The sequence below is a fragment of the Chrysemys picta genome, chromosome 1 (assembly GCF_011386835.1).
Source record: "Chrysemys picta bellii isolate R12L10 chromosome 1, ASM1138683v2, whole genome shotgun sequence".
Classification (NCBI taxonomy): Eukaryota; Metazoa; Chordata; order Testudines; family Emydidae; genus Chrysemys; species Chrysemys picta.
The window spans coordinates 279899377-279909126 of record NC_088791.1 but is presented as its reverse complement, the minus strand read 5'-3'; the positions used below and the strand labels follow the sequence as shown (position 1 = coordinate 279909126).

Genomic DNA, 9750 nt, shown 5'->3' with positions numbered 1-9750 from the left:
TTGTGGCCAGGGACCCTTAGTGACTCAAGGGTCAAGAGGGAATGGAAAAAAAGGTACTGGAAGGGGGTTTGTGTCCCCATTTCCCCTCCTTCCTATGAAGGTCCCCATACTCTCCCCCATGCCAGCAGCTCTCTGTGAACTCTCTTTTCTAATTCCACGCATACCTTTCATTTCCACCTTTTCCCATGCCAGGGGCTCTGTGTGCCCCCATCCCACAGTTTCAAGGGAACTGCACCTGTATTTCCCCCTCCATGGTCCACTCCAGGAGTGCCCAGCCAAGCCTCAGGCCTCCAGCCATCAGTTGTCTCTGGGTAGGGACCCTTTTCCCATTCCTTTCTGACCGGGGGGGATTTTAAGGGTTCACAGTTCCCACCAAACACTGTGATATTCCCAGCAATCCAGCCTGCCTCATGGCCAGGGCCTGTGCATTGCTTTCTCTTCTACAATACTTGCTTTCACAGTTCTTGGCACTTTACTGACAATTCCCTACTGTCATAGATCATACTCACTACCACAATATAAGTCACAGTTTCAAGGTTAATTGCACCTTTGACCCCACCTCCTGTTTCTCCTGGAGGGCACCCATTTAAAGGTTTCAGTCTTCCTACCCATCACATCTCTTGGGCAAAGTCATGTCTCTTTCTCCAGAACATGGGTTTAGTCTTGCAGTCCCTCTGCACTTTGCGGTGATTTCCCCAGCAGATCTCGCAGAGGTCCAGCAACTGTGGGTAACCTTTCTCTAGGGATTACAACAGTGTGTGCATTATCAACCAGCAAAGCAACTTCATAAAGCAAACTATATATATTCTTAAGACAAAAGCATTGCAGAGAAAACATAAAAAAAACAAAAAAAGATCCTAAATGCATGCTAAAAGCTTACCAGAGTTCATCCATCAGTTTTTTGAGGAGCCCCAGTAGGCCAAAGTCTTTCCAATGCTTCCACAAGGGTTGCTCCTCCCCCCAATGAAAGGTCTTCTATCCAATGTTTCCTAGTTTCTGGAAAAAAACAGCCTGAATCACTAGATGCAAACCGCCTCAGGTGGGAGTACAACTCTGGAGGTGTTTACAGTTTCAGGGATTTATCCTATTTACCCCCACATATATAGTGTTTTAGTTCCTGGAGGAGCTGTGGCAACCTTCCCCTGTGGAGTAGAACACAATCATCCATAAGCCATTCATAAATGTATACAATGGTCCTCAAATCTGTCACACACACCATTCTCCCCTCCCGCACAGCAGGGTTCCCCATTTTGCCAACTAGGCCAGGGGCTCTGTGCATCTTTCCTATCCTCTTCCCTCCAAAATACATTTCTTCCCCCAAGGTTTGAAGGGAAATGTGTTGGCTGGTGTCTTCACTTACTCCATCACCTGGAGCAGGCTTTGAGGAGGCATGGTATTAGGAAGAAATGAAGCTTTCTTTCCTCTCCCTCTGGCTGACGCTACTGGCTGGGCATCCACTTCATAGCTCCCAGCAGGGAAAGCAATTATTTCTCTCCTGTCATTCAGGGTGTCAAAATTATATTCAACTTAAAATTACCATCCTTAGAAATTAAGTAGAGTTTGATTCTTTACTATAAAACTTTTCTCTATGGCAAAGTTTAGAATTGTGGAATCATTGCTGGCTTTCCACTGAATAGGCTGGGTCCAGAGCATAATGTCAGTTGTGCCACTTTCATGCAGATGCTATATTGTGCCTGGAAAGATGACATCTGGCTAGTAAATTTAATACAATGCAGGATTTAATTGATCTTTCATCATTTGCTATTATGTGTGTACAAAAGGGGGATCTTTTAAATTCTCTCTTAATCAATATTTTGTCATACATTAGCTGTTTACTATTTCTTTAATAGTACCAATTAAATAGTGATTTTCAGTTGAAAAGTTTGGTTTTTTTTTTTTTTTAACAAACTAATTAATTCTCACAAAATCCATTTTTTGTCCATTTTACAGTTGGGGAAATAGAAAAAAAGAGGTTAAAATGACTTGCCACAGGCTATAGAGGCATTCAAAGTCAGACCTAATAAGGAGTTCTGGTTCTGAGTCTCATATTCAAACAACTAGGCCACATCTTGGCTTTTTTATCTTTGAAGAACAGTCCTAAAAACAACTCTAAGATAAGTTCTGTATCTAAATCCATGCTTGGGGCCTGATTCTCAGCTGCTGTAAATTGAAGTTGGTCTCTTGAAAGTTAATAAAGTGATATCAATTTATACCAGCTGTGAATCAGGACCTTTGATTCCTTCCCACTTCCCCCACCCAGCCCTGGAATTTTGATATTAATATATAGATATTTGAACACTTCTTGGCCAATTTGCTTCCATTACAATTTTGCATCTAATGCTACTTTATTCTTTATTCTAGTATTTTAGAAGCATGATGTCGTGTCTTAATACAATATTTATATAAATTCCTCTAGTTAGGCCCATTTTCAAAAACAGGGTAACTGGATCATGAGATTGTCTCATGAGAGTTTCATGCCATGCCTAGATGTGCTCATGGATGATGCAACATTTATGACTAACCCTGCATTATTAAAAGAAATAAGATTCAGAATTATTTGAAAGTTCAAGGTAATGTCCATTTTTTCTCATTTGATTTCTGACTAGATGAGCCATGCATGATGTAGTGCTAAGAAGTATTATTCTGTGCATGAATGATTATTTATACATACACACTTTTTTAGGAGGTGGGGGTGGAAGAAGAGTATTGATCCCAAATGTTATAGATGCTTCCATTCTATTCTCTTTTCCATAACTCCATTTTCTGAAAACGTTTGAGCTGAATATTTCAGAGCTTAGTATCTGTCTGAATATGAAATGTTTGGGAAGTTTGAACAGGACTTAAGTCATTTTTGAGAATACTGGGAAAAATACATATTCCTCCTCATAAATAATAGAGCCTTGCAATCTTGTTTGAAAAGCTCTGGCACCAGAAGGGTGGCACTAGAAAACTGAAATATGTGATGTGATAGTTGTGGGATAAATTTTCAGAGCCATATAATACATGACATTAATCATGCATTTTTACCACCTTGCCTGCACTCTACTGACTAACCCTTCTCCAGCAGACTTTTTCTAACATACCAGCTTCCAAAAGGACATCTTTTGCTTCTTAAATCAATCTGCCACAAAAATGTTTTCCTATTTCTTCATATATGGAATTTCATTCCTGATTTACACTAGCCCAAGTTGCAGGATTGACAATATTAAGTACTTTACTAATGATAGTTTTATAGACAGAAATCTGTTTATCTTGAGGGCTACAAACTGGAGATTTATAGCACTAGAAGGAGGAGATTCCTACCTTCCTATTGGCAAAGCTCTTGCTTTGAGTTTTGGAAGGTACCAAGATTGTCTATTAAACTCAAAATGCATAATATTGACTATTATTTATTTTTATAAAAGCTATTTATAGCATCTTTATAGATGTCTGAAATTTATTAGGTCGGATCCTCTGCAGTGGTAAATAGAAGTCAATGGACATAAAGTTTGCACCAGCTTAAGATCTTGCCCATTGATTTTAATTTCCTGCTGTCTCCAGATCTGCATATTTAAACCAGTGACAACTAAGGCACCCAGCTAGACATGCAGAGAGATCAGGGAATAGTCCCAGTACTATTTCTAAAAGCTCTGTACAACATTCTCACAATAATTGTTAAAGTAAAAAGTGGGGTATGCAGAGTACATGGTCGTGTGATTATGAAGATTTTAAGCAGCACTTATTTGGAATGTTCCATCTAACTTAAGATATAAGCTCAAGAGTAAGACTCCGACCACATTACCGATATAAATTGTGAGCGTGCTGAATGTAGGAATGGTTTGATTTGCACACCGTATTATATATTATTAGCAAGGCAATGTGGTCCAAAAGTTATATTACGGTCTGGGAGTCAAGGTCAAGAGACCTGAAGTTCTGTTCCTCATTGACATGTTGTGTGAACTAGCCTGATTCACGTTACCTTTCTGTGCCTCAGTTTCCCCATCTGAAAACAGGTGATAATGATACTCTGCAAAGTACTTTAGATCTATGAATGAAAAGAGCTAAAGATTATTATTAGAAGCTGAAATTATACAGTGACTTTTGGAAGGTAGCTTTTCCTCAAGCTGCAACAGGTCTTGGATTTAACATATTACCTTAATGTTAAAATGTATTCATTATACCCATGAAGGTAACAAACAAGACAATAAATGCACTTTTGTAGATTTCCTAGAATTTATCCATTAAAATAAATTCAATTAGTAAAAGCACATTAATTTCCAATATGTACATTATTTACAGTGGGCATACTCATTATTTTGATAGTTATTTTCACTGGTAGCAGGGGCAGGAACCATCTCATTTTCTGTCATGTAGAGCACTGAACACATTGTTGGTGCCTAAACATTGTGACAACGTCAGATCAGACAGCTGTAAGACAGTGGGTTTTTTTTTACGGAACGTTTCACAAATTTGCGTGTCATCCTTGCGCTGGGGCCATGCTAATCTTCTCTGTATCGTTCCAATTTTAGTATATGTGCTGCCGAAGTGGAAGGCAGGTATGTCAGCCCTAGAAAGGTAGAGGCCCTTTCCCCCATGAGCTGAAAAGAGGTTACCTCAGGTCACCTTGGGACACCTGAGTCCAAATAAGGGATACCTGAGACCTTTAAACAAGCAAACTAACTAACAAACAAACACCCTCTTCTAGTGAGAGAGAGGGAGGAGAAACAACAACCTGCAGCACACCTAGTGGCAGCAGGGAGAAAAGGCTTTTCCTGGTGGAAGGCTACTCTCCTCCCTACAGGGGAAGCAACCACGCTAGCAGACATTTTGGGGAATGACTGGCACCCTGCAGCCAGCATAACAAGGAAAACACCCCAGAGAAAGGACAGGGAAAGACATTCCCTTTTTGTGTTATGAATTGGTTTCTTTGGTTTGGCAGAAGAGTACGCTTTGGACCTACCTTGAGGCCCATCTTGTAAATATTGAAAATAAAAATCCACTTGAGGAATAAAAACCCTTCCCCACCACCAAGGGGGGAAATCTGAAGCTGGCAAGGCAAAGGAGGTGCCTTGCCACAATAGTTTATAGATACTAGGAGTATCCAGTTTTTCTGGTAGCACCGTTTGAAATGTCCTTTATTCACAGGAATGACAATTACATAGAGTACTTGGCTTAGCATAGGTACCTGGTTTAACAGATAACTTTGTAAAACTTCAAACAAAAAAATCATTGGTTATTTCTTTAGGGACTTCACTTCCCATCAGTAAAGATTTCCCTATGGTGCAAGTTTTTTATTGCACAGAACAGCCATGAAATGAGCATCAGAGAGATTTAATTACAAACAAGTTCCCTGTGTGTGTGTGTGCACATGCACATGTGAAAGTCAAGAGGAAAGGGAGAGAAGGTAACTACTTTGGCTGTCATCTCTCTACAGAAACTTAGAACTTGATGGGATCAGCATCATGAAGAATACAGTTAAATAGCATTGTACACCCAAGGGGAAACGTGTCTATTACTTACTACTCAAAACCAAGAATATTAGCACTGATAACAAATTTTAACAAAAACATAGGGAAACCATAGTAATTCCACAGGACTTTCTCCTTAAAAATCAAAATTAGTGAATTTACCAAGCACGGCATCTTCTAATTTTAAATATATAGATATGTACTGAGGCTACTAATATGTCACCATCAAGCACAGTGTAAGACTATGACATGCATAGCTATCGTTTCTCTCATCTTATAATATGCGGAGATATACCTATCTCATAGAACCGGAAGGTACCCTGAAAGGTCATAAAGTCCAGCCCCCTACCTTCACTAGCAGGACCAAATACTGATTTTACCCCAGATCCCTAAGTGGCCCTCTCAAGGATTGACTTCACAACCCTGGGTTTAGCAGGCCAATGCTCAACCCACTGAGCTATGCCTCCTCCCCCGACCTGGTGTAGTTGATTACACCAAAGTGGGAGTAAAACACTACCAAAACATGTAGTAGCATTTTATATCCACTCCACACTGGCAAGGGAAAGGAGAATCAGGCTCAATACGTTTAGCTGTATTGGGTAGCTGACTGCATTACAATAGCCTCTATTCCATGTTTATTTGCTATTTCAAGTTCGGACAGTACCGTAGAAATTCTAGGAACACTTTCTCTGACAGACTGAAAAGCTACGTGTTATAAGCTAATTTTAATACCAATCACATGCAAATGATCACACTGTTAGATATCCATCTAGCAACCTTTAATCTTTTCTAGGAGATACAGTCCCTGAAACTTACAGCAATGGATGAGGAAAATGATTTGGAGAAAATAAGGTCCAAAGAAATAGTCAATGAACCTCATTTTTGAAAGGTTTAGAATGGAGATATATGCCTCTATCAGGTAGCTAGTCTCTTCATCCCCACAAGCTCACTATACCTCTGTCAATATCCCACTAAATCCACTGAACGCACTAGATTTTTCAGTCTCTGCTCTCCTGGCTGCTGTTTTCAACCCTCTTTATGGGGAGAAGGCCAAATTCTGCCATCTGTCACAGCAGCCCCTAGGCTCTGTTTTCTGTTTCTCCCAAACAGTCTCACTTTTTATTTGAATTTTGCAAGTTATTAGGGTGACAATTTTATGCTTTAAGTGCATATATTGCATTTTATATAACTAGAATTATTCCTTGCCACTAACATACATGAGCTCTTTATTAGATATTAAAATGTACTTATGCTAATTAAATAGGCAAGAAAATGTAATATTTAAACCTCACTTGCTGACAGGGCCGGCTCCAGGCACCAGCCTACCAAGCATGTGCTTGGGGCAGCACCTGGAGGGGGGTGGCACTCACCCGGGGACAGCGGAGCCGCAGCGGGCTCACCACCCTCCCCCGGCGCTCCGGCTGGCTGGGGAGAGCGGGGCCGTGGCCAGGCTCGCCGCCCTCCCCCTGCGCTCCGGCCGGTCAGGGAGAGCGGAGCCGCGGCCGGGCTCGCTGCCCTCCCCCCGGCGCTCCAGCCAGCCGGGAAGAGCGGGGACGCCCTCCCCCGGTGCACCGGCTGGCCAGGGAGAGCGGGGCCGCGGCCGGGCTCGGCGCCCTCCCCTGCTGCACTCCCCGCCAGGGGGCAGGGGGCGGCGGGAAGGCTTTTTTGCCTGGGGTGGCAAAAAAGCCAGAGCCGGCCCTGCTTGCTGATCATTTAAATTTAACCCATTCTAACCACATTCCTCTTCCTACTGTTCTGAGCCTGCAGTTTCTACACAGAATCTGTCAAGATTAGGACAAGATCAACCCATGTGTTAAGTACATCCAACACTAATTGATACCACCTCCAATTTTTTTTTCTTTTAAACATCAGTTGCAAAACTGCTCTTGTACCCACAAATTCTGGCTTTTCTGTTCATAAGTCAAAGTATTGGTGTGCCTCTTTTTTAATGCACAGCTGATACAGATTCTGAGCTCTACATCTGTATGCACATATTGAGCCTGCTCTTCCCAATGCTCTCAATGGAGAATTTCCACTAGGGCCTTTTAAAGATATGCCTTGTTTTAGCTATATTTGGAAATTAAGTGGTGAATGTTTAATATAGCCAGTGCTTGATGCCTTTAAAACTGAAGTAGGCAGGAGGAAAGGGGCAAAGAACTGGCCCTCACGGTCAAGATGACTTAATAAATATTGTCGGTATGTCCTTTCTATTGACAAAACATTCAATAATTTCTATTGACCTAAACACTTTTGTTGTGCTTCTCCCCAAGATCAAAACATTCTTACCAGTTTCAATGAAAGAATCATAGGACTTAGTCTGCTTTCAGTTTCACATAAATAAAAAAGTACCTCCACTGAAGCCAATGGGGGTATACTGGTCCACAACTGGTACAAGTGAGAGAAGAATCCATCCCAGGATAGTAAAAGATGATAGGGTTTATATCTAATCTCACACTGATTTCATGCAAGAGAGGAAGAAGTACTATGTGGTCATATAATACAAAATATCATTATGCATGCGCTCAAGGAGGCAAATTAAGGCTGCCCAGGCAACCTTAATGCCGACATTTCCTAACTTTTGAGAGCTTGACTTTCAGCTTTAATAATGTTTTACTCATAAAACAATCCTACATGAAATATATTTTGTTATTAATAGCTTTTAAAAATTTGCCTTTTTGATAGCTTTAGGAAAAAGCAAAGCAAATATTTTTGTTTGATGTAGTGTCAGATTTTGCCATGTGTGAAAAGTAATTTTTGTTCGGCAAAACAGTTGTTTGGAAAGGGGAAAAAATACTGCAGCTCATATTCAAGAGGGAAGCTTAGGGTAAATAGGAGGAGAGAGGTAAAAAAGGGAGACAACTGGGATTTTAATTTGAATTTTTTACCACATTGGCAGTGTTCACTGTGTTGAAACTTCGGTGGGGTAAAGAGTTAACTGGGGTCTCATTAAAGAAATCTGAAGAAAGTGCTCAAAAATGTGCTGATTTCTGCTGAAATTATTTCCCCCCAGTTTCTTTTTAAGTACTATTTGGCTAAAAATAGTTGTTTTCTCTTGTAGTTGAGTGAGGAGGGAGAAGAGAGCTGGTCTCATCGTGCACATTTCTGTGTCCTATTCCTTCCCTCAGTTATAGGCTCTTAGCTGAACTATCAAACCATGCAATAGTTATCTTAATAGTGCAATTTTATTTTTACTTCCCGTCTATTATACTTATATGCCCCCCATTAGGATAATATCTGAATCCCTCACAATTTTTACTCCATTTATCCTCACAACACCCCTATGAGGTTGAGAAGTATAATTTCAGTATTCCCTGGTATTGTTTGTTACATTTCTTTATGTCCCATTTCTGCAGACATTTATACACATGCTTATTACTCACATTAGTGAAAATCACACACCAACAGAAACAGTTGCTGAATCCTTGAGTGCAAGCTCTTCATAGCAGGATTCCTATAGCCCCAGTAGGGCCTGGATCCTGACGGAGCCTTTGGACACAGACGTAAGTAAGCATGAATAGCTGTACTCATACTGGGAAGAAGTGAACAGAAAGTCATCAAAAACATAGCAGACATGTCTGACAAACTGAGAGAAGCAATTGGCTTTCATGGAGGATGCATTTGTTTTTAAAGATGCTTCTAAAAATGTATTTTTAAGCAGAAAACTTCCCACTGCTCACTGTTGGGGATATTCAACACCTAAGAACATAAGAACGGCCATACAGGTTCAGGCCAAAGGTCCATCCCTAGCTCAATATCCTGTCTTCTAAAAGTGGCCAATGCCAGGTGCCACACAGGGGATGAACAGAACAGGTAATCATCAAGTGATCCAGCCCCTATCACCCATTCCCAGCTTCTGGCAAACAGAAGCTAGGGATACCACCCCTGTCCTACATCTGTGTTAACTGAATTTTGAGCTACCCTTTGCAGTTCACCTTTAGAATGGAATTCCGCTGAAAGTAATGGAACACCAGGAGTTTTACAAGGAACATTTGGTAGCATGGGATGCATATATTTTTTGAAGATGCCTTCTGTGTGTTTAGCCATAGAGGACATAGGAAGAAAGTGTTACAACCCTTAAATTTCAAACCCTCTCCCAGTCTGTCTTGGTTTTTTTTTTTAATCCTCTGTTTCTACCAAGTACGTGTTCTTTTTAACCAATTTAAAATGTTGATAGTCTTCTCCTGATCACAGAGGGCAAAATTCTGTTGTCAGTTATTCTTCATTGAGAGCTGTGCATGTGTAGTTTGAGAACAGGTTTTGCCTAGTGGGTAAAGAAACACTTTACACAGTATTCAGCAACATC

General features: G+C 40.8%; 1 non-coding gene across 1 annotated transcript; it reads right to left on the bottom strand.

The window, feature by feature from the left end:
- Positions 1 to 4425: 4425 nt before the first annotated feature.
- On the bottom strand, positions 4426 to 4533 carry LOC112060411 (U6 spliceosomal RNA). The gene has a single exon (XR_002889726.1). It is a non-coding gene; the product is annotated as a U6 spliceosomal RNA (small nuclear RNA).
- Between the last annotated feature and the right edge of the window lie 5217 nt (positions 4534 to 9750).